General features: G+C 43.4%; 1 protein-coding gene across 1 annotated transcript in view; it reads right to left on the bottom strand.

Annotated features, from left to right (window-relative positions):
• The window catches only part of LOC124794770 (nascent polypeptide-associated complex subunit alpha, muscle-specific form-like), a 59,355-nt gene that overhangs the window by 5,718 nt on the left and 26,383 nt on the right, over window positions 1-27,254 (bottom strand). The gene's annotated exons all lie outside the window — the stretch shown is intronic.

Here is a 27,254-nt window from a genome sequence, read left to right as displayed (position 1 = left end):
CCAAATACAAATTTTCGTAGATTAACCTTCGAAAGTGCTTTCATATTGAAAAAATTTCATAAAACTTTTCATCCTCTACTTCACACACTTAGGGGGTTGAATTTCTAAAACCAGTGAAACACATGTTTTTTATTTCTAACCTAGAAGTCAAGTATCAATTTTTATAGATGTAGTTTTAAAAATGCTTTAGTTGTTTCTTTAATAATGATTTCGTTTCAAAAAAACTTTCACCTACTATCTTGCACTCTTGGTGGTTGAATTTATAAAAATGCTGAAGCACGTATTTTTTTTTAATTTCTCTCCGAGAAACCAAATACCAATTTTCGTAGTTCTAGTTTCAAAACTGCCTTAACAGCGACGTATTTTCAAAAAGCCTTTCATCCACTATTAAATCCCTTAGGAGTGGATTTCGAGCACTCTCTCCTTAAACGATGCCTACAGTAAAAGATCCACACTCTCTATAAATTTCTACTTAAAAACTGGTACCCAGTAAAAAAAATAAAAGTTGTTTCATGAGTGGGAATAAAATGATATTGGGTTCATTAAAGTTATATATATACGAGGGCTATTCGGAAAGTAAGGTCCGATAGGTCGGGAAATGGAAACCACGGTAAAAATCTAAAATGTTTTATTTGCAACAGTTAGATACACCTTGCAGCTACTTATCTCCATAGTCGCCGATCCGACTTAGACGTGTATCGTAGCGTTGTACCAACTTTCCAATACCCTCGCTATAGAAGGCAGCCGCCAGTGCTTTCCGCCAATTCTCTACGCTGGCCTACGGCTCGTTGTCTTGTGCCAAAATGTTGTCTTCATAGCCAGCGGTTCATGTGAGCAGAGATGAAACTCAGAGGAAGACAATTACGGGCTGTATTGTGGGTAGTCAAACATTTCCAATTGAAAACGATGCAGGAGCATCTTCATTGCCCCTGCAGAATGCGGCGGAGAATGGTCTTGAAGAAGAAACAGCACGACAGTTATGTAATGTTAGCTGCATAGCTTCAGGCGAAATTTCTCACCAGGCCCTCGTACTTGGCAGCAGACACTATTTTCTAGACATCTTTACGCACTCACTGCGAGCTCAGAAATGGGAAGAGCGACGTGATGGTAACTGGGGTTATACTAGAGACACTACCCAACACATCTGTGCAAAGCTTTATCGGATTGTCATAGTCGTTTCCATTTCGCGACCGATCGGACCTTACTTTCCGAATAGCCCTCGTATATAGTAAACTGACTCGTTTCGATAAAAGAATCGTTCAAATGATCGATGGAATATGATGTAAGTTACTAACTAGCCGGAGGGTGGAGGAGGAAGGGAGTGGCAAACGATATGTTGGTAGTGTGGAAAAATGCTGTCGAATCCACCCTGCAGATACACCCCTTGATATGTAACATGACAAAAGAAGGCCATGGCAAACCAACTCCACCAGTACCTTGTCTAGAACGGTGATGAAGGATTCCTGCATCTGCTCCCCACGCTCATTCCCTGAGTACGGAACTACATCAAAAAAGTTTTGCATCCCCCCGGTTCCTAGAACTCCTGAAGATAGACGTTGACTGTGGATATTGCATCACAGACACAGTCCCTCTGACTGTTCAGAGAAGTCACTAAACCCGCCCAAAGATGTAAGCAACCATGCATGAGCAGCGCCTACTAGACGGAAGGGGTCCGACAGCCAATCAGTTCCAGTCAATCCACCAAGAAAGAGGTCCACGGCCCGTGTTGTCTGTAGTTCAACCACTCCTAGACGGTCAATACCACGGTTCGATCGCGTCTGCGTTGCTACTTTGTGCCAGGAAGAGCTCTCGACAGGGGAAGTGTCCAGGCATCTCGGAGTGAACCAAAGCGATATTGTCCAGACATGGAGGAGATACAGAGAGACAAGAACTGTTGATGACATGCTTCGCTCAGGCTGCCCAAGGGCTACTACTGCTGTGGATGACCACTACCTAAGGATTATGGCTCGGAGGAATGCTGACAGCAACGCCACCATGTTGAATAATGCTTTTCGATCAGCCACAGGACGTCGAGTTATGACTCAAACTGTGTACAACAGGCTGCATGATGTGCAACTTCACTCCCGACGTCCATGGCGAGATCCTTCATCGCAACCACGACACCATTCAGCGCGGTACAGATGAGCCCAAGGACATGCCGAATGGACCGCTCAGGATTGGTATCACGTTCCCTTCACCGATGAGTGTCGCATATGCCTTCAACCAGACAATCGTCCGAGACGTGTTTGGAGGCAACCCGATCAGGCTGAACGCCTGTGACACATTGTTCAGCGAATGCAGCAAAGTGGGGGTTCCCTGCTATTTTGGGGTGGCATTATGTGGGGCCGACGTGCGCCGCTGGTGGTCATGGAAGGCGCCATAACGGCTGTACGATACGTGAATGCCATGCTCTGACCGATAGTGCACCCATATCGGCAGTATACTGGCGAGGCATTCGTCTTCATGGATGACAATTCGCGCCCCGTCGTGCATATCTTGTGAATGGCTTCCTTCAGGATGACGACATCGCTCGACTAAAGTGGCCAGCATGTTCTCCAGACATGCATCCTATCGAACATGACTGGGATGGATTGAAAAGGGCTGTTTATGGACGACGTGACCCACCAACCATTCTGAGGGATCTACGCCGAATCGCCGTTCAGGAGTGGAACAATCTGGAGCAACAGTGCCCTGATGAACTTGTGGATAGTACGCCACGACGAATAGAGGCATGCATCAATGCAAGAGGACGTACTACTGGTTATTAGAGGTACCGGTATGTACAGCAATCTGGGTCCACCACCTCTGAAGGTCTCGCTGTATCGTGGTACAAAATGCAATGTGTGGTTTTTACGAGCAATAAACAGGGCGGAAATGATGCTTATGTTGATCTCTATTCCAGTTTTCTGTACAGGTTCCGGAACTCTCGGAAACGAGGTGACGCAAAACTTTTTTGATGTGTGTATTTTGGCTATGGTATGACAACTCCTGTTTGGCAATGTTCCAGCGTTGAATGCAATGTAATGGAGAGACGCACAAATCGAGATGGAGGATTGAATATAATTCGAACCTCAATACATGGTCACAAAATAATCAAGACATAAGAGAGAAGTAAAAAATAAACAATATCCCAGCAAGGAAAAATCATTGAGAAGCGTTGATCCAGCACATCATGGATCAGATCATCTGGTGCGGATTTGAAGTCAAGTCAAAAATGTTCAAATGTATGTGAAATCTTATGGGACTTAACTGCTAAGGTCATCAGTCCCTAAGCTTACACACTACTTAATCTAAATTATCCTAAGGACAAACACACACACCCATGCCTGAGGGAGGACTCGAACCTCCGCCGGGACCAGCCGCACAGTCTATGACTGCAGCGCCCAAGACCGCTCGGCTAATCCCGTGCGGCGAAGGCAAGTCCAACGCCCTAACCATTACACCAGCTTCCTTAGCAAATGTTTCTCTCTGATACTTCGTCATATGTGTTGCCGATGGCTGAAGTTACCAAGTAAATACGCCTGTTGTAAACTTTTTTACCGTGGGACATCTGGAACGCAATATTAGTTCCCGGAGACTTTCCGGTTCCATTGATAAGAGTTCAGTGGCACCGAGGCGTCATCGAGACCCGAGAGACAGTTTCCCTCGACGAGTGTTCACGGTGTGGGGTCGTCGTAATTAAGCGCGAGCTGTTTAAGGAGAGAGACATTATTGGCGCCGAGCAGCCCCGAGCCCCGGTGTCAGCGTCCCAAGAATAGCGGCGCTGGCAGCAGGCGCAACCAGTGGCGCAACCCGCACAGCTCGATTCGCCGAGATACGGCGACGTCACAGCCTCGGGCCCCGCGGCCCGCGCGTACGGCCGCTTTTTATATCTCACCTCCGAGTCGCGCGGGCCGCTGTCCGAGCTACTGCAACCAGCGCCTTTCACGCTTCCGACACGTTTTACCATATGTACATGTTTCTCTAAAAGTTATAGACTTTTGTTACGGTGTATAACGCACCATACACAGTGCTTAAAGTAAACTGTTTAAAGAATGCAACTCCTTCTTCTTTGCTAGGTCACGACTGGAGTGTCCACGCTCTTCTTTTCTGACTTATTCCCTAATCTGCTGGTAACTTCGTCCTTTTCAGGGCTCCATGCCTCAATCGGTAAAAACCGGACCTTTATAGCAGAGCGGGCCACAGTGTGCCAAACTTTACGCGGGCCGAGTGTGCGGACCGCGTGCAGGCCAAGGATCGGCCTATGTCGGCTTTATTCGTTCCTTTCCGGAAGTACTCCGTACAGAGCGACGTTTCATTCAGTATTGCGGTGTGGCACTTTTCGATCGCCAGATCTCGCTTCACTTCGGCAGAAACGAGGTGTCAGAACTGCTTATCTTTCACTACATGTTCATGATATGAAGGGTGTTCAACGGTCCACTGACTGTTGCACAAAAAGAGGCTGGCTAGCTATCTGTCGTTACAAGCCTTTAAAAATGAATGGAATGACAGAAAAGAGGAATGAGAAGGTCAATATATATGCATCAAAAAAAATTTTGCATCACCTCGGTTCCCGGAACTCCTGAAGATAGACACAGTCCCTTTGACTGTTCAGAGACGTCATTAAACCCGCCCAAAGGTGTAAACAATCATGCATGAGCAGCGCCTATTAGACGGAAGGCGTCCGACAGCCGATCAGTTTACACGTTGTCTGTAGTTCAACCATACCGGTGTGTACAGCAATCTGGACCACCACTGCTGAAGGTCTCGCTGTATGGTGGTACAACATGCAATGTGTGGTTTTCATGAGCAATAAAAAGGGCGGAAATGATGTTTATGTTGATCTGTATTCCAATTTTCTGTACAGGTTATGGAACTCTCGGAACCGAGGGGAAATTTTCAAAACCTGTCTATATATATATATATATATATAGACAGGAGCTGAAAATTTTCTATGAAACGAGCTTGTAATACCATGCAAAAAATTTTTAATGATTTAGTTGACTTTGAAATAACACAAAATTACTAAGATTGTCACAGAGGGTTCATTGTTGTGTACATCAAGAAGCACTTCGTGCTCAATTTACAGGCAAGTAGCATGGAAGGAAATTGATGATATGAATAGTAAAATTTCTGAAGCCACGCACATTACTCCAGTGTCAGTTGCAAAAGAAGTTCTCCATGGAGCTAAACCAAGAGCATGGAGACTTCATATATACTGAAGCACAAAAGAAACTGATGTAGGCGTGTGTATTCAAATACAGAGATATATAAACAGGCAGAATACGGCACTAGGGTCGGCAACGCCTATGTAAAACATATGTGTTTAGCAGTTGTTAGATCGGTTACTGTTGCTGCAATGGCACGTTATCAAGACCTGAGTTTGAACGTGTTGTTATAGTCGGCGCACGAGCCATGGGACAAAGTATCACCGAGGTAGCGATGAAGTGGGAATTTTCCCGTACGACCATTTAACGAGTGTACTGCGAATGTGAGGAATCCGGTAAAACATCAAATCTCCGACATCACTGCTGCTGGAAAAAGATACTGCAAGAACAGAACCAACAACGACTGAAGAGAATCGTTCAAAGCGACAGAAGTGCAACACTTCCGTTAACTGCTGCAGACTTCAGTGCTGGGCCATCAGCAAGTGTGAGCGTGCGAACCATTCAACGAAATTTCATCAATATAGGCTTCCGGAACTGAAGGCCAACTCGTGTACCCTTGATGACTGCACGACACAAAGCTTTACGCCTCGCCTGGGCCTGTCAACACCGACAATGGACTGTTGATGATTGGAAACATGTTGCCTCGTCGGATGAGACTCGTTTCGAATTGTATCCGCCGATGGATGTGTACGGTTGTGGAGACAACCTCATGAATCCATGGACGCTGATGTCAGCAGAGGACTGTTCAAGCTGGTGAAGGCTGCGTAATGATGTGAGGAGTGAGCAGTTGGAGTGATATCGGACCCCTGATACGTCTAGATACTGCTCTTACAGGTGACACGTACGTAAGCATCCTGTCTGATGACCTGCATCTATTCATGTCCATTGTGCATTCTGACGGACTTGGGCAATTCCAGCAGGACAATGCGACACTACACACGTCCAGAATTGCTACAGAATGGCTCCAGAAACACCCTTCTGAATTTAAACACTTCCATTGGCCACCAGACTCCCCAGAGATGAACATTATTTAGCATATCTGAGATGCATTGCAACGTGCTCTTCAGAAGATATCTACATCCCTTCGCACTCTTACGGATTTATGGACAGCCCTGCGGGATTCATGGTGTCAATTCGCTTCAGCAATACTTTAAACATTAGTCGAGTCCATGCCACGTCGTATTGCGGCACTTGTGCGTGCTCGCGAGGGCCCTACACGATATTAGGCAGGTGTATCAGTTTCTTTGGCTCTTCAGTGTATTACTGCAAAGTACGTTGTTTAAGTCAAGGGGCATGCCTGAAAAGATTTTTCTATTTAAAACTCGCTATTGTTGAATTCATGAAGGAAAATGCAGTGCAGACGTATTTTATGTGAACATTACTGAACCTGCTAGGTGAGAAACAACCTTTTTATCATTTGATGGAAATGCATGTAAGAAGAATATCTCGTTTTAGAAGGGGCACATTACGACAAACGCAGTCTGGTTCCCTAAGCTCACCGCCATTAACGAAAACATGAGGTTTGAGTAACTCATTGTGGCCTTGAAAGAATTTCAAGGATCGTTTCCTAAACATTTTGAGCACACTGTCAAACTTACATCTAAAAAGTTTTGGATGGTGCTGAGCCACAGTCATGCATATTTTTTGAAAGAATAAACCGCCCTTTGTGTAGTACCGTATTTATCTTCTGTACTATCTAGATTTCAACTCTTATGCCATAATCGATTACAATACCAAAAGTTCTTAGACCATTAACATATCATATCTGTTACGGCAGTTCTGCTTTGGACTGCCTTAGCAGCTAAGACGTGTTAGTGGTCGAAGAACTTTTACAACTGTGTCGATAATGGCATAAAAGCGCATATCTAGACAGTACAGAAGAGAAACAGTAATGTTGTTGTTGTGGTCTTCAGTCCTGAGACTGGTTTGATGCAGCTCTCCATTCTACTCTATTCTGTGCAAGATTCTTCATCTCCCAGTACCTACTGCAACCTACATCCTTCTGAATCTGTTTAGTGTATTCATCTCTTGGTCTCCCTCTAAGATTTTTACCCTCCACGCTTCCCTATAACATACAATCAAATGACGGTTTATTCTTTCAAAGCCAGCCGGTGTGGCCGTGCGGTTCTAAGCGCTTCAGTTTGGAACCGCGTGACCGCTACGGTCGCAGGTTCGAATCCTGCCTCGGGCATGGATGTGTGTGTGGTGTCCTTAGGTTGGTTAGGTTTAAGTAGTTCTAAGTTCTAGGGAACTTATGACCTCGGAAGTTGAGTCCCATAGTGCTCAGAGCCATTTGAACCAAACCATTCTTTCAAAAAGTATCTTACGACTGTTTTGAGAACGTTCGACCTTTCAGTTGAAAGAGCTCCTGTAGATATGCAGAGGTAACTAATTATCGAGCAAGGTAATTGATAATTTAATTGCAAATCCGTTTACGTTAAAACTGTTCAGGTCATCGACATTGCTTCACTCAGGTAGAGTTTCCACGGCCCCATAATGAGGTTGCAAAAGTGCTACAATTTTCGATCGACATATTTGTGTGACGGACCTTTTCTCGATTATGAAATTATGTAAGTCATGACTACTTGGCAACCTGAGTGAAATTGTCTGCGTCTGCCGATATGCCAACACTTTGTACCAGACAAAAGTTATACACTAATGGCCATTAAAATTGCTACACCATGAAGGCGACGCACTACAGACGCGAAATTTAACAGACAGGAAGAAGATGCTGTGATATGCAAATGATTAGCTTTTCAGAGCATTCACACAAGGTGCTGACATGAGGAACGTTTCCAACCGATTTCTCATACACAATCAGCAGTTGACCGGCGTTGCCTGGTGAAACGTTGTTGTGATGCCTCGTGTAAGGCGGAGAAATGCGTACCATCACGTTTCCGACTTTGATAAAGGTCGGATTGTAGCCTATCGCGGTTGCGGTTTATCGTATCGCGACATTGCTGCTCGCGTTGGTCGAGATCCAATGACTGTTAGCAGAATATGGAATCGGTGGGTTCAGAAGGGTAATACGGAACGCCGTGCTGGATCCCAACGGCCTCGTATCACTAGCAGTCGAGATGACAGGCATCTTATCCGCATGGCTGTAACGGATCATGCAGCCACGTCTCGATCCCTGAGTCAACAGATGGGGACGTTTGCAAGACAACAACCATCTGCACGAACAGTCCGACGACGTTTGCAGCAGCATAGACTATCAGCTCGGAGACCATGGCTGCGGTTACCCTTGACGCTGCATCACAGACAGGAGCGCCTGCAATGATGTACTCAACAACGAACCTGGGTGCACGAATGGCAAAACGTCATTTTTTCGGATGAATCTAGGTTCTGTTTACAGCATCATGATGGTCGCATCCGTGTTTGGCGACATCGCGGTGAACGCACACTGGAAGCGTGTATTCGTCATCGCCATACTGGCGTATCACCCGACGTGATGATATGAGGTGCCATTGGTTACACGTCTCGGTCACCTCCTCTTCGCATTGACGGTAGTTTGAACAGTGGACGTTACATTTCAGATGTGTTACGACCCGTGGCTCTACCCTTCATTTGATCCCTGCGAAACCCTACATTTCAGCAGGATAATGCACGACTGCATGTTGCGGTCCTGTACGGGCCTTTCTGGATACAGAAAATGTTCGACTGCTGCCCTGGACAGCACATTCTCCAGATCTCCCACCAATTGAAAGAGTCTGGTCAATGGTGGCCTAGCAACTGGCTCGTCACAATACGCCAGTCACTATTCTTGATGAACTGTGGTATCGTGTTGAAGCTGCATGGGCAGCTGTACCTGTACACGCCATCCAAGCTCTGTTTGACTTAAGCCCAGGCGTATCAAGGCCGTTATTACGGCCAGAAGTGGTTGTACTGGGTACTGATTTCTCAGGATCTATGCACCCAAATTGTGTGAAAATGTAATCACATGTCACTTTTAGTATAATATATTTGTCCAATGAATACCCGTTTTTCATCTGCATTTCTTCTTGGTGTAGCAATTTTAATTATATCACTTACAAACTCACAAGGGAAGAATATATATATATATATATATATATATATATATATATATATATATAATTTTATTCGGAAAATTGCAAATTTTGTAATGAGATAAAAATCCGAAAATGTGGAAAAAAAATATTTTCCTTTCTAACTCCCCTTAAGCGCAATAAGGAGAAGATACCCTAACCAAGCAAAGCAACCGCCATACCAAAACAGCACCTCTTCCGTATTTCGATGTTGGCGCTACACATGATGACCAGTAACATTCTCTCGCTAAACCGGAACCTTCCATCGGATTTCTACAGGACACAGCGTGATTCATCATACCAAATCCCTCGTTCCCAGTCACCCACTGTCCAGTTGCGTCGTTTTTGCAGCTTCTCAGGTATCTTAGCATTGACTACGGAAAATTTGTGGCTTATGAGGAGCTGCTCAAACATTGTAGCCCATTCTCCTTAGCTCGCTACGCACAGACATTGTGCTAACTGGACTGCAGGTAGCGCTTTGCAACTCACGAGTGATTTATTCCACTTATTTTTACAACCACCCTCCGCAATGCTCGGCGGACCTTTTATGCCAGTAAACGAGGAATGCCGGGTCTTAGTTTAGCTGTGGTTGTTCTTCCGCATTTCCACCTAACAATCGCATCAACAGTCAACTTCGGCAGTTGTTCAAATGGTTCTAACGGCTCTGAGCACTATGGGACTCAACTCCTGAGGTCATTAGTCCCCTAGAACTTAGAACTAGTTAAACCTAACTAACCTAAGGACATCACAAACATCCATGCCCGAGGCAGGATTCTAACCTGCGACCGTAGCGATCTTGTGGTTCCAGACTGCAGCGCCTTTAACCGCACGGCCACTTCGGCCGGCTCGGCAGTTGTAGAAGGATTGAAATGTCGCTGATGGATTTGTTACTCAGGTGACTTCCAATGAATATTCCACGTTCGCAGTCACCTACCTCATCTGGCCGACCCACTGGCTGACCCATCCTGCTGCTACTAACAACAGAAGACTCAAACTCCCTGCCTCATTTTAAACTGGCGGGTTCACCTTTTGTGACATCTTGTGGTCAATTCCTCATTACATACAGGTGTCGGGTTACTCTCGACCGGATAGTGTGCGTGCGTCATTCCGAGAGTTCATTTTTCTTTTGATACCTTTCTGTATATTGAGCAAGCAGTAAAGGAAACAAAAGAAAAATTCGGAGTAGGTATTAAAATTCATGGAGAAGAAATAAAAACTTTGAGGTTCGCCGATGACATTGTAATTCTGTCAGAGACAGCAAAGGACTTGGAAGAGCAGTTGAATGGAATGGACAGTGTCTTGAAAGGAGGATATAAGATGAACATCAACAAAAGCAAAACAAGGATAATGGAATGTAGTCTAATTAAGTCGGGTGATGCTGAGGGAATTAGATTAGGAAATGAGGCACTTAAAGTAGTAAAGGAGTTTTGCTATTTGGGGAGCAAAATAACTGATGATGGTCGAAGTAGAGAGGATATAAAATGTAGGCTGGCAATGGCAAGGAAAGCGTTTCTGAAGAAGAGAAATTTGTTAACATCCAGTATTGATTTAAGTGTCAGGAAGTCATTTCTGAAAGTATTTGTATGGAGTGTAGCCATGTATGGAAGTGAAACATGGACGATAAGTAGTTTGGACAAGAAGAGAATAGAAGCTTTCGAAATGTGGTGCTACAGAAGAATGCTGAAGATTAGATGGGTAGATCACATAACTAATGAGGAAGTATTGAATAGGATTGGGGAGAAGAGAAGTTTGTGGCACAACTTGACCAGAAGAAGGGATCGGTTGGTAGGACATGTTCTGAGGCATCAAGGGATCACCAATTTAGTATTGGAGGGCAGCGTGGAGGGTAAAAATCGTAGAGGGAGACCAAGAGATGAATACACTAAGCAGATTCAGAAGGATGTAGGTTGCAGTAGGTGCTGGGAGATGAAAAAGCTTGCACAGGATAGAGTAGCATGGAGAGCTGCATCAAACCAGTCTCAGGACTGAAGACCACAAAAACAACAACCTTTCTTCCAATCACATTTCAAAAATAGCTAAGTAATTTTCCTGTTTCATTTTGACTGTCCGTGATTCGCTGCCGTATAATACCACAATCCAGATAAAACATTTGGCGAACTTGTTTTTTAATTCTATCTTTTTCTGCTGTTAACAAACTCTTCAGCTTTTCAAAAGATCATTTGCCCATAGATAGATACCCTACTTCTAGTTTCCTCCACATAATTTCCTTCTTCTGTCACCACATTTCCTAAGTTTCTAACGGATATTACTTGCTCCCAAAGCTTTCTAAAGATTTTTTGACGGAATTTTCATGTTTGTTGATTCGCATCACTTTGTACCTTCTCCCTTTCTGAAATACTCTTTTTTCGCCTTCACGATCCTCTCCATCAGAAATTCCCATTTTTCCTCTGATTAAACGAAAACTGCTTGATCACCGCATTCTTTTTTATCCTTCTCCTCCAAGAACAGAATAGATTTAAAATTTTACAGCCTTGTCCAATAGCGACCATTAAAGGGCAGACAGCTGTAACTTATTCAAAATATTCAAATGTGAGTGAAATCTTATGGGAATGGGACTTAACTGCTTAGGTCATCAGTCCCTAAGCTTACACACTACTTAACCTAAATTATCCTAAGGAGAAACACACACACACATATGCCCGAGGGAGGACTCGAACCTCCGCCGGGACCAGCCGCTCAGTCCAGGACTGCAGCGGCCAGATCGCTCGGCTAATCCCGCGCGTGTAACTTATTATCAAAGTTGGAAAAACTATTTGGAGGCAGACGAAAATGATAAGTTCTTGGGTGGCACTGAGTTGGTGTTGGAACCAAAGAAATTTTATTTTGTTTTATTTATATATCTTGCATAAAAAAACGTACGTCGAAAGGCACAGCGATCTATGAAAAACTTTCGTTTTTAGAGTAGTCATATTGTGCTAATTTCATCGAAATGAGTTAACTAGATACGAAGGCATCATTAATTGAATTTTTCTGCTTTCAGTAGTTTTTTTGTCTACTTCTTCATTGGACCTCTAGAAGGTGATCCACGTAACAACGATGACTGCAAAATAAAAGCCAGAAAGTGTGCAATACAGTACTGGACGTTCGGCAGTTGAAATTGTATGAAACAGATGACCCCACTGGCATATCAGAAGAAAGACTACGTTTCATTTCACAGGAATAACTAATCGTGAGTAAACTTTACGCAACGCGCGTGTCAAATTTGTTGGAAGATGACCGACACCAAATGTGAAAACAAATATCCCTGCAAGTCTGGATCGTCTGAAAAGAAAGTAAACCGATATCAACCGCCAATTTGTTACTATGAGTGAGAAATGGACTGAGCGATTCAGAAACGAAACAGATATGAAAGAGGTTAATAGAGGCCATGGACCTACACCAAAAAAGGCGACATCGATTTCATCTTCCGAAATGAGTGTGGGCATTGTTTACTGGGAGAAAAAGGCGTTCCTCCAACTATTACTAATAACTGGCGACCGTTAACGAATATTAAGAACCAATATTGAAAAAGTACGGAGCAGAGCTCCAGATTATAATACGCAAAGAAATTTCTTCACGAATTTGAAGTACCAATTGTTAGAACAACAACCAGATACACGCACCGGGGCACACAGTGGCTTCCAAGTATTCCTACATCTAGAGTCAACTGTCTCTGGAAAACTTTTCAGTCCAGAGCAAACTTATAGCCGTAGATAGGCGTTTTGAAGGTTGTGTAGAAATGTAATTCAGGAGTGGAATCTCCTCACTCCGAAGTCGTTGAACAAAAGTGACCTGATACTATTTTAATAATTATGCCCGCTACTATACTTTCGCTATTATTATTGTTCATATACGCATTATTGATCTAAAAATATTCTTCACAGTCTGGTCAAGAGCCTTTCGCTTTGCCCATGTATGAATTATAACAAAAATAATTATCGCGCCTAATAAAATTTGCTGCTTATTGTTCGGACAGGAGCTGATCCATCCAGCGTCTTTCAAAAAATGGTTATTCAAGACCAGCAGTGCTGACGCCCATGGCTGACTACGCAGTACTTCTGTCACTCGGCTTATATGCCAAGCTAGCTTTCGATATTCTGCAGCATGACAAAATCATTTGCATGTACAAGTTCGTTAACGGTTGTATATGCAGCTCATTTTGGACCTTCTGACTTCTAACGTGCTTCTCCGTTTACAGCCCTTAAGAAACCTCGGTAACTCCATTTCAGCTGCCTGTAATTTTTCCTTCATCTTTCCTCCCAGTTTTGCATCTTTCCCACCCCAGAAAATATTCTGTCTCGTCCAAGAGTGCGAAAGCTGCGTTGTAGCTGAGGAGTGAATTCGGTAGGAAGTGAAGCGAAGAGACGAGCAACAGAAGTGAGTTCCTGGAGCCTTGGAACTTGGGCAGTTCAGCTAACACAACCGAGATACAAAATCAGGAAGGGAAGAAGGCCTCGTTCTGTCCAGCCAAGGAACCAGTTGAGTCTTACACTAATAAAACAAACCTATCCAGAAATGACAACGCTGACCCAAAATTTAGGCCGATCATTAGGACACTTGGCGGCTAGTGCAGAAAAAGTAAAAGATCAAGATTGAGAGAGGATGAAGACTGCGTACATTGTTGATTAACACCTTACTCAGGGTTACGGATGCAAATGAATGAAGCTTAAGCAAACGTTAATATATGATAGAGGGCTAAATAAAAATTAGTATTGAGTACAACTATTTCTTTGAATACTTACATGTATCTATAACCATGAAGTTGCGGCCTAAAGATTTAAGTTCTTTATCATTAATGGTATGGGTGAAAGAAATTTACAGCATTGTGTGTAGTGCGACAGATACCATCTTCCAATGCACTGAACACATATTTCACGACTATTTGGTGTTTCATCTGGACTCGTTGAAACCACAATCGACAGAGATGTCTCAAGCATATCACAACTCGGCTAACGTCACTACGCAAAACAAGATACTAGAAAACAAAAGGAAATCCGTAACGAGCAATAAATTATTTTACTTAATATCAAATGAAACTTTTAAAGGTTTCATTCTTCGTCATCGGACAAGTTTGGACTTAATTTGGCTACACTATCCGAGGCGATGTCCATCTGTGTGATATTCTTGTGTTGCGAGTGAGAGCACTATACATCTACATATCAAAATGCACTGTTACTTCAGTTTAAAATTAGAGTGTCACGACAGTTCATTGCCTAGAAATCCACGTAGTTCTGACATACATTCTCACCAGTTCGAGCTGAGAATGAACCGGGACTCAAAATGTTTGCCTTTTGCAGGTATTCAACATTAATTGAGCCGTTCGCCTAGAATGAAACGAGAAAGGGTGCTGCCGTATTACAGCTGTGGGTAGGGAAGACAAGAATGCTCAGAGACTGGCGAAACCTTTTTCACGAAGGTAATTATCCTAGACCATGTCCTGGTCCAGCATACGCTTTTAACCAGTCAGGTTAACCAACGAGGCAAATTTCCAAACCAGTTCACATTACCAAACTTCAAAAAAAAAAAAAAAGATAATAATTACACTCGTTAAAAAACAGTCGCCTGTGTTACTTCTGTGGATCTAGCTAATAACTTTCTTGAAGGAAGGCTCTCAGTTTGTCTTAAATTCACGATTAAGTGTTGGCTCACTACAGCTGACTGTACTCATTCACATCCGAGATGGGTTTGGTTACGTCATTCCGTTTGAAAAGTTGGTCCCTACAGACGACACGAGGCGAGCGTGTTCGTTGGCAGCGCGCCACATGTGCCAGAACTGAAGGAGCTCTCGTGGTTCTTCGAGCATTTCAACACTGTAAAAAGTTTCCTCTGGTTTATTTTTTTAATAGACAACCCGCTGATAGTGATGTCATCAAATACTTTGATATAGTTCAGTTGTGACCACGAAATCGGTTGCAGCTTGAAAGTATCGGCTAATGGGTCGCCTGGATTGGTTTAGAAGAGCGACTAAAAATATGACTCAGGACACACGAACCGTGTCTCAACCATTTCCAATGTAGACCACTACCCCATTATTTCAGTCTTCTGTGTTCTATGAAGTGATTTTTTTTGTTTATTTCGGCCAATCACATATTTTTCGTCAAGGAATACTTACAGTCCTTTGCTGTTGTACAAGAATATTTACCATGAGTAAATGTTTACCGGATGCATTCGGAATTCACTGTTCTGACTGCCACAAAAGATTAATTCTAAAAAAGTAAGACTTCATTGAAAGTGCATCCTCAGTTACTACATAACGTAAACATTTAGAACACACAGCATTTGGATGGAATTTATCAGTTACACCGGCTACTAATATAATTAGGTACGATTGACGACAGTTCGTCACACGACTGGCGACATCAGTACCTCATTATATATGAAGGACGACTAAAAATTTCTAACGTGATGGTGTGTAGAAGTTACGTAATACTATTGAGGAAATGCATTACAAAATACTGGACTTATGTTAGAAATAAACCTGTTTCCAATTTAGTTCATGATTCGCTGTCGTTGCTGTGTTCTGCGCCCCAGATACCAGTTTGATGCAGTTTTCCTAGCTACTTTATTCTGTGAAAGTCTCTCCATCTATGCATAACTACTGTAATCTACATTCAAATGCAACTGCTTATTAAAGTCGAGGCTTGGTGTACAACTTTCACAAAAAAATGTTCAAATGTGTGTGAAATCTTATGGGACTTAACTGCGAAGGTCATCAGTCCCTAAGCTTACACACTACTTAACCTAAATTATCCTAAGGACAAACACACACACCCATGCCCGAGGGAGGACTCGAACCTCCGCCGGGATCAGTACAGCTTTCACCTCTCACATTTCACTGCATTCGTAAACTGAGGATTTCTTTATGCCTCAGAATGGTTCTATCAATCGAGCTCTTCTGCTTGTCAAGTTGTGCCACAAATTTCTTTCCTTCCCAATTTGATTCAGTTCCTCTTCATTATTTACCAGATCTACCCGTATAATCTTCATTATTTACCAGATCTACCCGTATAGTCTTCAGCATTCTTCCGTGTACCATATTTCAAAAGCTTCTATTCTCTTCTTGTCTGCTACACTCCAGACAAATACCTCTACAAAAGCCTTCCTAAATTTAAATTTCTCTTTTTCTTAAACTTTCTTGCTATTCCCAGTCAACATTTTAAATTCTCGCCACTTCAGCCATCCTTAGTTATTTTGCTGTCCAAATAACAAAACATATCTACTATTTTCAGGGTCTCATTTTCTAATTTAATTCCTTTCATGAATCAGTTAAAAGGTCAGTTTTGAAATGCTCCGCCACCTTGGCTTATTGGTACGGAAAACCAGTAAATATGACTACAGACAGTTTTCTAAATTACTTCATCAGACTATCAAAACTGGTCCCTCTTGAATAGCGCAACAGATCTACATTTTTATGCCATGGGCCTTCATACGATACGTAGTGAAGGACATACTCGAACTTGTGCATCAGTATCAATTTTAAGTGTAAGCCCCGGTCTCCTGTATTTTGACGTCACCGCCATTATGCAGAATGTATGTGAGAAGAAACTTCTTGGAATATTCAAACTGTGGATCGAATTGGAATCTTGCCTTTCTTAATGACTGAGCAAGCCAGTAACGACTCACGGCCAGTCCTCACAGCTTTACTTCCGGCACTGCCTCTGTGTCTCGATAGCTCATCCGGTTATAGAATTCCCGCGAAAGGCAATGTCCGGCAGACGATTTTAATCTGCCAGTTAGTTTCAAAACACTTGCTGCAGAGTGAAATATTATCCCGAAAATACTCCTTGACTGTCACTATTTTTAGAGAAATGTTTCAGTCAGCATAAGGTCTGTCGTGTAGTGTCATCCAATGGATTTTGTTGAGCATTACAGTGATCCTCGCCGGCTTCCTGAGTGGTCAGTGCTGCTGACTGCCACGCAGAGGACCTGGGTTCGACTCCAGGTACTGCCAAGAATTTTTTTCCTGGTGGGAATGCTGGAACGGGATGTACTCAACTTCATGATGCTTATTCAGGAGCTACTTGGCTGAGCAATGGTGGCTCCACGTCACGAAACCAGGTAACGGCCGGGAGAGTGTTGTGCTGTCTCCATGCCACTCCATATCGCATCCAATGACGCCATCGACGGAGGATGGCGCGGCGATTGGTCATTACCGATAGGTCCGCCAGGGCCTATGGGAGGAGAGAACACGCGTGCGTGCGTGCGTGAGAGATGAGAGGGGGGGGGGGGGGGCATGAAGAATAGACACTCGAGGAATCAGTTCCTTATCGTTTCTAGCCTCAGCAATCGCTTCCGGCAATCCAAGTTGGTAGGGTACCTAAACTAAGGAACAATACTTAAGAACGGATTACAGGAGCCTTCTGCAAACGATCACCATCGCGAAAGAACTATCCTTGCTGTGGATAATTTTAAGGAATGATGGCCACAAAAAATCAAATGGTTCCAAGCACTATGGGACTTAACATCTAAGGTCATCAGTCCCCTAGACTTAGAACTACTTAAACCTAACTAACCTAAGGACATCACACACATCCATGCCCGAGGCAGGATTCCAACCTGCGATCGTAGCAGAAGCGCGGTTCCGGACTGAAGCGCCTAGAACCGCTTGGCCACAGCGGCCGGCTGTTGGCCACAGCTAGATTTGTAACTAGTCTGTTCGTTGTACATTGACCATTGAAATCCAAAATAAAGAAAGTCTCAGTAAAATCCTAACATTATGCTTAAGTAACAGGAAAGTCATGATCTTTGACAACGAAGAAAATAAAGAACAATATAATGTAACATGTAGTCGCCGTTGTGGTCGGTAGAGATGGAGCAGCAGAACTACAGTCACATGTCCGTGTAATTTCTGAGCGAACGCATTGTACCTAAAAAATGCAGTAACACAAAATTCTTGCGAAAACTTTGATTTTTTATCATGTCTTTGATTTCGTGAACTTAAGTAAAATACTATCCACAGAATGACTTTCAAAACGTCAGTAAGCTGTATGTTTAATAAATAAACACACGCATTAGGGAGAAAACGTAGAGAGCCGGAGAAACAAATCATTTTTAGGACAACGGAAATGACAATATGAATTTACTTCTGTAGTAACAACCACTTCAGGGAAGTAAACTGTCCACAAAAAAGTAGCAAGTTGAAGATAGAAACAGTTAAGAATGAATTATTTTTAAACTTATATGTACTGGGTAACAAAACTCTATTTTTCAAGTAGCACTCGAGTAATTTAGAGCTCGTGAGTCTTACTGCGATGTGTTCTTACGAGAAATATTAACACTTTGAAAACCGGCCACTTAGAATATTGGCCCTAGGAAACAGTCCATTTATACCGTTTTTTAAAACGTACTGGTACATAAGTAACTGATGTATCTTAGGAGTAAAACGTACTAAAACGGCCAAGTTTAAAGATTTATTTTTCGGGTCTGCTTTAATTCCCTGATATACAGGGTGAAGCGAGATTCGCGCACTTGGGCTTCGCAGCGCGAATCCTCACATGCCAGTGATAAAAAAATGTCCGTCGCAAAATTTCGTCCAGCTGGTACATCTGACAGAAAAAAGAAGTTAAAGGGTGGCAATCGGGCAACACTGTAACCACTGTAACTACCTCTGTTAGCAGATGTCAGTGCTGTTGTACAGCTGGTGCAGTGGATATAGCTTTAGATCTTGGGTTGGGGCATATGTTTTTTATTTGGTAAATGTAGTCGCAGGTGGTACGGTATCTGGTACGGTATCTGGCATCTTAATCGTCAACAGCCATTGCAGTGGGTCCTCTAGAAAACATTTGCATTTATATACTACAGTTGTAGAAATGGAAGATTGATCAGTTTTGAAAGAAGTCCTTTCCACGTCATGAGCGCGAATTTACTTGTAACACTTCATCTACTAGATGTGAAACATGTTTTCTTTGTACCCTCCTCCAGTGGTCCCATAGAGTAGTACCAACTATTATTCTTGCATCATTCACGTCCATTACATTTCGTTGGGGCCTTACGTTACCAGTAGGACTAGCAATGTGCTTTGCGAATAATGCCCAAACTCGGTTGCTATTTGCATGTGTTGCCACCACGATCCCACTAATTATGCCTTTCAACATAGAGTCTGGTAACCGCATGCTGTTTAGTACGTATCTCAATGCATTATCATTATTATTAATATTATTCTATCGATTAGACTGTGGAAACATTGTATCTATCACCGTTAGGAAAAGAGTGTAATTCGAAACCAAACATTTCACAATTAGCGGTGTCAGGATGAATCATGCAGAAAAATGTCTGTCAGAGGGAAAATGTTCGTTAGGTTGAACAGAGCGCAGGACTGACGGCGTGTTTATACTGTATGCGCTGTCCACCAGACAGGGACTAGTTGCAAGCGGAGTACCGCGCCCGTGACAGACTCCAATGTACACGCATACATGTATCGAATTTTCTCATTGTAAACCTCTAAACCAGTGTGGCAGAGGTATGGCATACACAAACGATGGATATGTGAATACGCTTCTGGTCCTTGGTGCATCTGATACCAGGCTGGTGTTGCCACTCGTGAATATGCTTCTAGATATCCTCGTCGATGCCATCCAGATAAAAATGTGTTTCGTCGTCTGGAGCTGCGCCTTCAGGAGTCAGGTTCTCTCCTTCCACCACTGCATGACAGAGGTCGTCCACGGGCCCGCCGTACTCCAGCTACTGAGGAAGCTATTCTGGAGGTCACACACCAAGAAACCTCAGTGATGTACACGTAGCCTAGCAAGGCAGCTGCTTGTCTTGCAATGCACGGTCGTTAACGTGCTGCACGAGCATGGGCTGACCCCTATCATTATGCTTTCACACAACACCTGCATTCTGCAGATCGCCATCAGCAGATGCAATTCTGTGAATGGTTCCAACAAAAACAGGAAGCCAACGATGACTTCATGAACACCGTAAAAGGTCGGATGAAGCAGCATTCACTCATGAGGGTGTCTTCAATATGTACAATGCCCACCATTGGTGTGAGGTTAATCCGCAGATCACCTACGACCGTGGATATCGAGTTCACTTTGGTATCAACTGAGACTTACTGTGATTTAGCGTTAGTTTATTTTCTACAAGCCATGAACTTAGGTCATGCACTCCACTATTTGAAACCGAGCCAATGTTGCACGCAACATTCTTTACTACCAAGCTAGTGTCATCAGCAAACAGAAATATTTTCGAGTTATCCGTAATACTAGAGGGCATATCATTTATATAAATAGGCAACAGGAATGGCCCCAACACTGATTCCTGGGACACCCCCCACTTGACCATACCCTACTCAGACCCCACAGCACAGCCATTCCCAACATTGTGAATAATGACTTCTGCTATCTGTTGCTAAAGTAAGAGGTGAACTAATTGTGAGCTACTCACCATATTCCGTAATGGTCCAACTTTTGTAGCAATAATTTGTTAGCATCACAATCAAACGCCTTAGTTAAATAAAAAAATATGCCTAGCGTTCGAAACCTTTTGTTTAACCCATCCAGTACCTCACAGAGAAAAGAGAATATAAGATTTTCAGTTGATAAACGACTTCTAAAGCCGAACTGTACATTTATAAGCAAATCGTGTGACATAAAATGATCAATTATTTTTACATACACAGACTTTTCAATAACTTTAGCAAACACTGATGGCATAGAAATAGGTCTAAAACTGTCTACATTATCCCTTTCTACCGTTTTATAAAGAGGCTTTAATACTGAGTGCTTTAATCGCTCAGGAAACTGACCATTCCTAAAGGAAAAATTACAAAGGGCTAACATGTGCAGCACAGTACTTTAATATTCTGCGAGGGACTCCATAACCATGAGAGTCCTTTGTCTTCAGTGATTTAATTATTGACTCAATCTCCCCCTTGTCAGTATTACAGAGGAGTATTTCAGACATCAATCTCAGAAAGGCATTTGCTAAGAAAGCTATATGATTCCCTGTAGAAACTAAATTTTTATTTAATTCATCAACAATGCTCGGAAAATGATTGTTAAATACTTTACATATATCTGATTTATCAGTAACAAAAATATTTTTACTACGAACTGACTTTTTATATCGTCGACCTTGTGCTGCTGACCAGACACTTCCTTCACAACTGACCATATGGTTTTAATTTTGTCCTATGGATTAGCTATTCTATTTGCATACTACATCCTCTTTGCCTTCCTAATAATATTGAAGGACCGTATAATACTGCTTGTAATGAGCTACTATAGCTTGACTGTGACTACTTCTAACATTCTGATATAATTCCCGCTTTGTTTTACATTATATCCTTATCCCACTGGTGAGCCACCCAGGCTTTCTAATACTGCTAGTACCCCGTTTAGAACGTTCTATTAGAAAGCAACTCTCAAAGAGCATGAGAAATGTGTTAAGGAAAGCGTTATATTTATCATCTATGTTATCGGCACTACAAACATCCTGCCACTCTTGTTCCTTGACAAGGTTAAAAAATCTCTATATTGCTGTTGGATTAACTTTACTACATAGTTTGTAATTACATGTGACATTTGTTTGCGTGCAAAAGCCTTTTAGTACTGAAATTTGTGCATCTAGGTCTAGAAGGCCATTCACCCTTTTACTGACAGAATGCCCATCTAGTAATGAAGAATGAATAAAAATATTGTCTATGTCTGTGCTAGTGTTCCCCTGCACCCTAGTTGAAAAAACACAGTCTGCATCAGATCATATGAATTTAGGAGATCTACCAAAATCCTTTTTCTTGTACCATCATATACAAAATTTGTACTCAAGTCACCACATATAACTAATTTCTGGTACTTCCTACAAGTGAATGAAGAACCCTCTCTAGCTTGAGTAGAAATGCTCTGAAGTCAGAGTTAGGGGACCTACAAACAACAACAAGCAGAAGTTTAGTTTCACTAAATTCAACTGCCCCTGCACAACATTCAGACATCCGTTCAGTGCAGTGCTGTGATACGTCTATGGACTCAAACGGAATACTGTTTTTTGTGTACATAACCACTCCCCCACCTCACAAGGAACTCCTTCATGAACAATCAGCTAATCAGTATCCTGGTAAACGAAGCGTCTGAATTGTCGAATTATTTAAGTGGGGTTCCGACATACCAATAGTTTCAGTGTCAACCTCTATAAGCAGTTCACTAACTTTATACCTAATACCTCTTATATTTTGATGAAATACGCAAATTCCTTCTCTATTTGGAAACATGACATCCTCTGAAGGTGAGCACTTAGTTAGAGGGACTTCCTTTAAGCAGGTATACCTATCAGCTGAACTTCAATCTAAAAAAGGTGCAGCTCTAACACCAACCACTACAGGAATTTTTCCATGGAACTTGTTGTCCATTTATTTATGTTGAATTCATTCTATTCCCTCGTTCCCGCCAGTAAGAGTGAAATGTCACCCAAACGGTCACCAACGATCCCAAAGGGCTTTGGATACGACATTAATTTCAGTCATCTTCGATTATTTTTCGTCACCACCCTCTTACCACCACCCAACAATAATCCCTACACCTAGGGCTGATAGATATGTTTTTGCTTTACTGTTTTTCCAGATATGAAATGATAAGTATGTCAAACTTCCTAATCCGTCGCATAGCCATTTCGCCAAAATCATGCAACGGCTTCAAGAAAGAGGCATCTTCACCTTCAGCGGCGTGACTGTGGCGCTTCAACGAGACGCCGCATGTCCCAACTGGAAGAGACTATACTGCATCATGTCGAAGAGAACCCGTCAACGAGTATACGAGCAATTGTGCGTGCGATGGATGCTGCTCCGAGCACCATCTGGTATGTTACCAGCTCTAACAGTCACAAGGCACGCGGATGAGGCACGAACCAGGTGAGAGAGGTAGGATAGACGTCAGATGACATCAGCCAATCCGATTTAAGCTATTCCCACCGTGACCACCCAGTTGCAAACGTTTTTAAACGGCTGTAGCACAGGTATGGGTTCATAGTCAAAATACAAGGTGTCGCAAAAAGAATGACCCGATTTTAACTTGTAATAATATTGAGACAAATGTCACTAGGTAACTGAAACAGCGCTAGATGTAATTGGCATGGTCTAGAGCTTCAGAAAAAATCCGCTAGATGTTGCTTTGGGAGCTGACCTGGAGCGTGCTACCAGTCTCGCGCAATATGGCGTCCGCCCAAGAGAAGGCGTATTGTGTTATTGAATGTAGTCGTACTCAGTGATAGGAGTTCAGTGGGCGTTTCATATTCGATTTCGTGCTAAGCCACCATCACCAAAGAACATTCGACGGTGGTATAAACAGTTTGAAGAAACAGGATGCCTCTGTAAACGCAAAAGTCCTGGCCGGCCACGCGTTCCTGAACAAACAGTGGAACAAATCCGACGAGCATTTGAGCGGAGCCCCCGCAAGTCTACGCGTCGTGCCAGCCGAGAACTTGCGTTACCGTGCAGTACAGTGTGGCGTGTGTTATGGAGTAGTTTAGCCCTCAAACCATACCGATTACAACTTGTACAAGCTCTTCGAGATACTGACAAAATGAAGCGAGTGGACATTAGCAATGCTATTTTAGAGGACATGGAAGATGACACTTTTATGTCACGGTTGATATTCAGCGATGAGGCAACTTTCGATATTAGCAGCAAGGTTCACCGTCATAATGTGCGTGTATGGGGGCTCTAAAACCCTCTTGGAACAATTGAACACGAATGTGATTCATCAAAAGTGAACTTTTTGTACTGTTTCGCAAAGCAAGGTTTATGGACCCCACTTTTTTAAGGAAGAAATCGTAACAGGACAATCACATCTTGCAATGCTACGGAACTGGTTATTCCCGCAACTTGACTCTGACAATTTCATCAATGGAGCACCACTGCACTGGCACGACAACATGCGCAGTTTCCTCAACGTTGGATAGAGCTTACAGGACCGCGAGACCAGGCTTAACACTCTTGGCCTCCTAGGTCCCCTGACTTAACACCATGTGATTTCTTCCTGTGGGGATATGTTAAACGATGTGTTTACGTTCTTCCCTTACCTCGTGACATTGATGAACTAAAACCCAGAATATCAGCTGCTGCAGCTTCAGTGACAAAAGAAACCTCTAGATATCGTCCGTGCAGCCAATGGAGGACATATTGATTTATGATGGATTTTTATAAACTACTGTCTTTTCTGAGTAATTTAGTATGCAATTTGTTAGTGTTAAGCCCTTCTTCCTAATAAATAATTCTATTTAAAATCGGGTCATTCTTTTTTGGACACCCTGTATTATGTACTTACTCCCCTCTACAAGTCCTAGAAGTATGTATCATAAATTTTCGAACACCCTGAATATCTATCTTTTCTTTCAAACTATGTGAGCACTCGAAAGCAGATGCATTCAGTAATGTGTAGCTACAGTTCTGATACTGCAGAGACTTCCTTATGAACTGATTAATTACTTTGTTTAGAAGTTACCGTTGTGAGGCTGGAGACAGCATTTGCATTCAATAAATCTCACTACTGGATGAAGTGTCGCGTAGTAGGGCCATCAGATGTATTTTGTGGCTTGTGTAGTCGATAGGCGAAGCATGAAGCTACTTGGAATATCAGTGTAATTCTCCTCTTCGAGAGAACTAGCCTGTATTCCTAGACACCCAGAAGCAGCTAGCAAGCAGAGCCAGGCAGACGCGTGTTATTTTAGAGGCGCTCGTAAAAAAGTGGGCGTGTTATAGAGCGCAGCCTTTATTGCCCACACGGGCTTTGAGCGTGTGACAGCGGCTGGCGCCCCTCCAAGCTGACAACGAGGCGGCGCAGCTCGCGATCTCCCCAGCTACCTGCTGAGTCACGTTCCGCCCTGTGCACAGGTCCTCCGTCACAACAATAAACACACCGTACATGCCTAAGCCGGGCAGTGACAAATGCGGGCAGCTTCTGGTTGCAGAGCGGCCAAAGCTGTATTGCGCAGTACGTTACAGCAAGAAGTCCGAAAAATGTACAGGATCTGTGTCTTTGCTCGGTGTCTTACGAGGGGAACGTATGGACTTCTCCTCACCGATTTGATTCATATTTACGGTATCTGTAGGCCACGACTAGGGCTTCAACGAATATAAATAGCTACACGCAATTCTCAATCGTTTTCCAGAAAATCGAGTTTGTACATTTTACATGTGCTTACATAAACTGAAGAGCCAAAGAAAGTGGTATACCTGCCTAACATGGTGTAAAGCCCCCGCAAACAAGCATAAGTGCCGCAACATGACGTGGCATGGACTCGGCTAATGTCTGAAGCAATGCTGGGGGGAATTGACACCATGATTCCTGCGGGCTGTCCATAAATCCGTGAGAGTACGAGGGGGTGGAGAGCTCTTCTGAACATTCCAGATATGCTCAATAATGATCATGTCTGGGTGGTTTGGTAGCCAGTGGAAGTGTTTAAACTCAGAAGATTGTTCCTGGAGCCACTCTATAGCAATTCTGGATGTGTGGGATGTCGCATTGTCCTGTTGGAATTGCCCAACTCCGTCGGAATGCACAATGGACATGAATGGATGCAGGTTTTTTAACAGGATGCTTTCGTACGTGTCACCTGTCAGAGTCGTGTCTAGACGTATCAGCGCCCCACACCACTCCAATCGCACACGCCCCACACCATTACAGAGCCTCCGCCATCTTGAGCAGTCCCCTGCTGACATGCAGGGCCCATGGATTCAAGAAGTTGTCTCCATATCGTATACGTCCATCCACTCGATACAATTTGAAACGAGACTCGTTCGACTGTGCAACATGTTTCAAGAGGCGAGCGTAAAGCCTAGTGTCGTGCAGTCACCAAGGGTACACGAGTGGGCCTTCGGTTCCGAAAGCCTATATCGATGATGTTTCATTGAACGGTTCGCACGCTGACACTTGTTGATATCCCTACATTGAAATCTGCAACAGTTGCCGGAAGGGTTGCACTTCTGTGTTGTTGAACGATTCCCTTATGTCGTCATTAGTCCCTTTCTTGCAGGATCTTTTTCCGGCCGTAGTGATGTCGGAGAGTTTATGTTTTACTGGATTCCTGATATTCACGATACACTCGTGAAACGGTCGTACGGGAAAATCCCCACATCATCGCTGCTTCGGACATGCTGTGTCCCATCGCTCGTGCGCTGACTATAACTCCACGTCCAAACTCACTTCAATCTTGATAACCTGCTATTGTAACAGCAGTAACAGATCTAACAACGGCGCCAGACACTTGTTGTCTTATATAGGCGTTACCTACCGCAGCGCCGTATTCTGCCTGTTAACGTATATCTGTACTTGAATACGCATGCCTATACCAGTTTCTTTGGCGCTTCTGTGTACTGCATATGGTCGCTAATGACCAAAGATTCCGCAGCCCAGCGAGGAAGCGCTTACTTTCATAAGCGCGAGGTCTGTGGCTCGAATCTCGCTTCCGGTGCTGTTTATTATATTTTATTCCTACATAATTCTAACAACAGATTTGCGTGGTAAGAAGCAAAATTGTGCGATGATCGAGAATCACTTACTAATGTACCATGCACAAGCAGATATTCGGCATTAACTAAAAGTGCTGTATGTCGCAATAATCACTGCCTCCCAAGCTTTTATGATCAGAATCATCCTGATACGTACAGTGCGCCATAGGTTACACATTATAGGCATCTTCGATAGGGTTCATGTCTGGAGAACACGCTGGCCACTCTAGTCGAGCGATGTCGTTATCCTGAAGGACGTCATTCACAAGATGTGCACGATGGGGGCGCGAATTGTCGTCCATGAACACGAATGGCCTTCAGCCTGACCGGGTTGCCTCCAAACACGTCTCCGACGATTGTCTGGTTGAAGGCAGATGCGACACTCATCGGTGAAGAGAACGTGATACCAATCCTGAGCGGTCCATTCGGCATGTTGGGCCCATCTGTACCGCGCTGCCTGGTGTCGTGGTTGCAAAGATGGACCTCGCCATGGACGTCGGGACTGATGTTGCGCATCACGCAGCCTATTGCGCACAGTTTGGGTCGTAACACGACGGCTTGTGGCTGCACGAAAAGATTGGCGTTGCTGTCAGGGTACCTCCAAGCCAGAATCCGTAG

The sequence above is a fragment of the Schistocerca piceifrons genome, chromosome 4 (genome assembly GCF_021461385.2).
Source record: "Schistocerca piceifrons isolate TAMUIC-IGC-003096 chromosome 4, iqSchPice1.1, whole genome shotgun sequence".
NCBI lineage: Eukaryota > Metazoa > Arthropoda > Insecta > Orthoptera > Acrididae > Schistocerca > Schistocerca piceifrons.
This window is presented reverse-complemented; position numbering and strand designations above follow the sequence as displayed.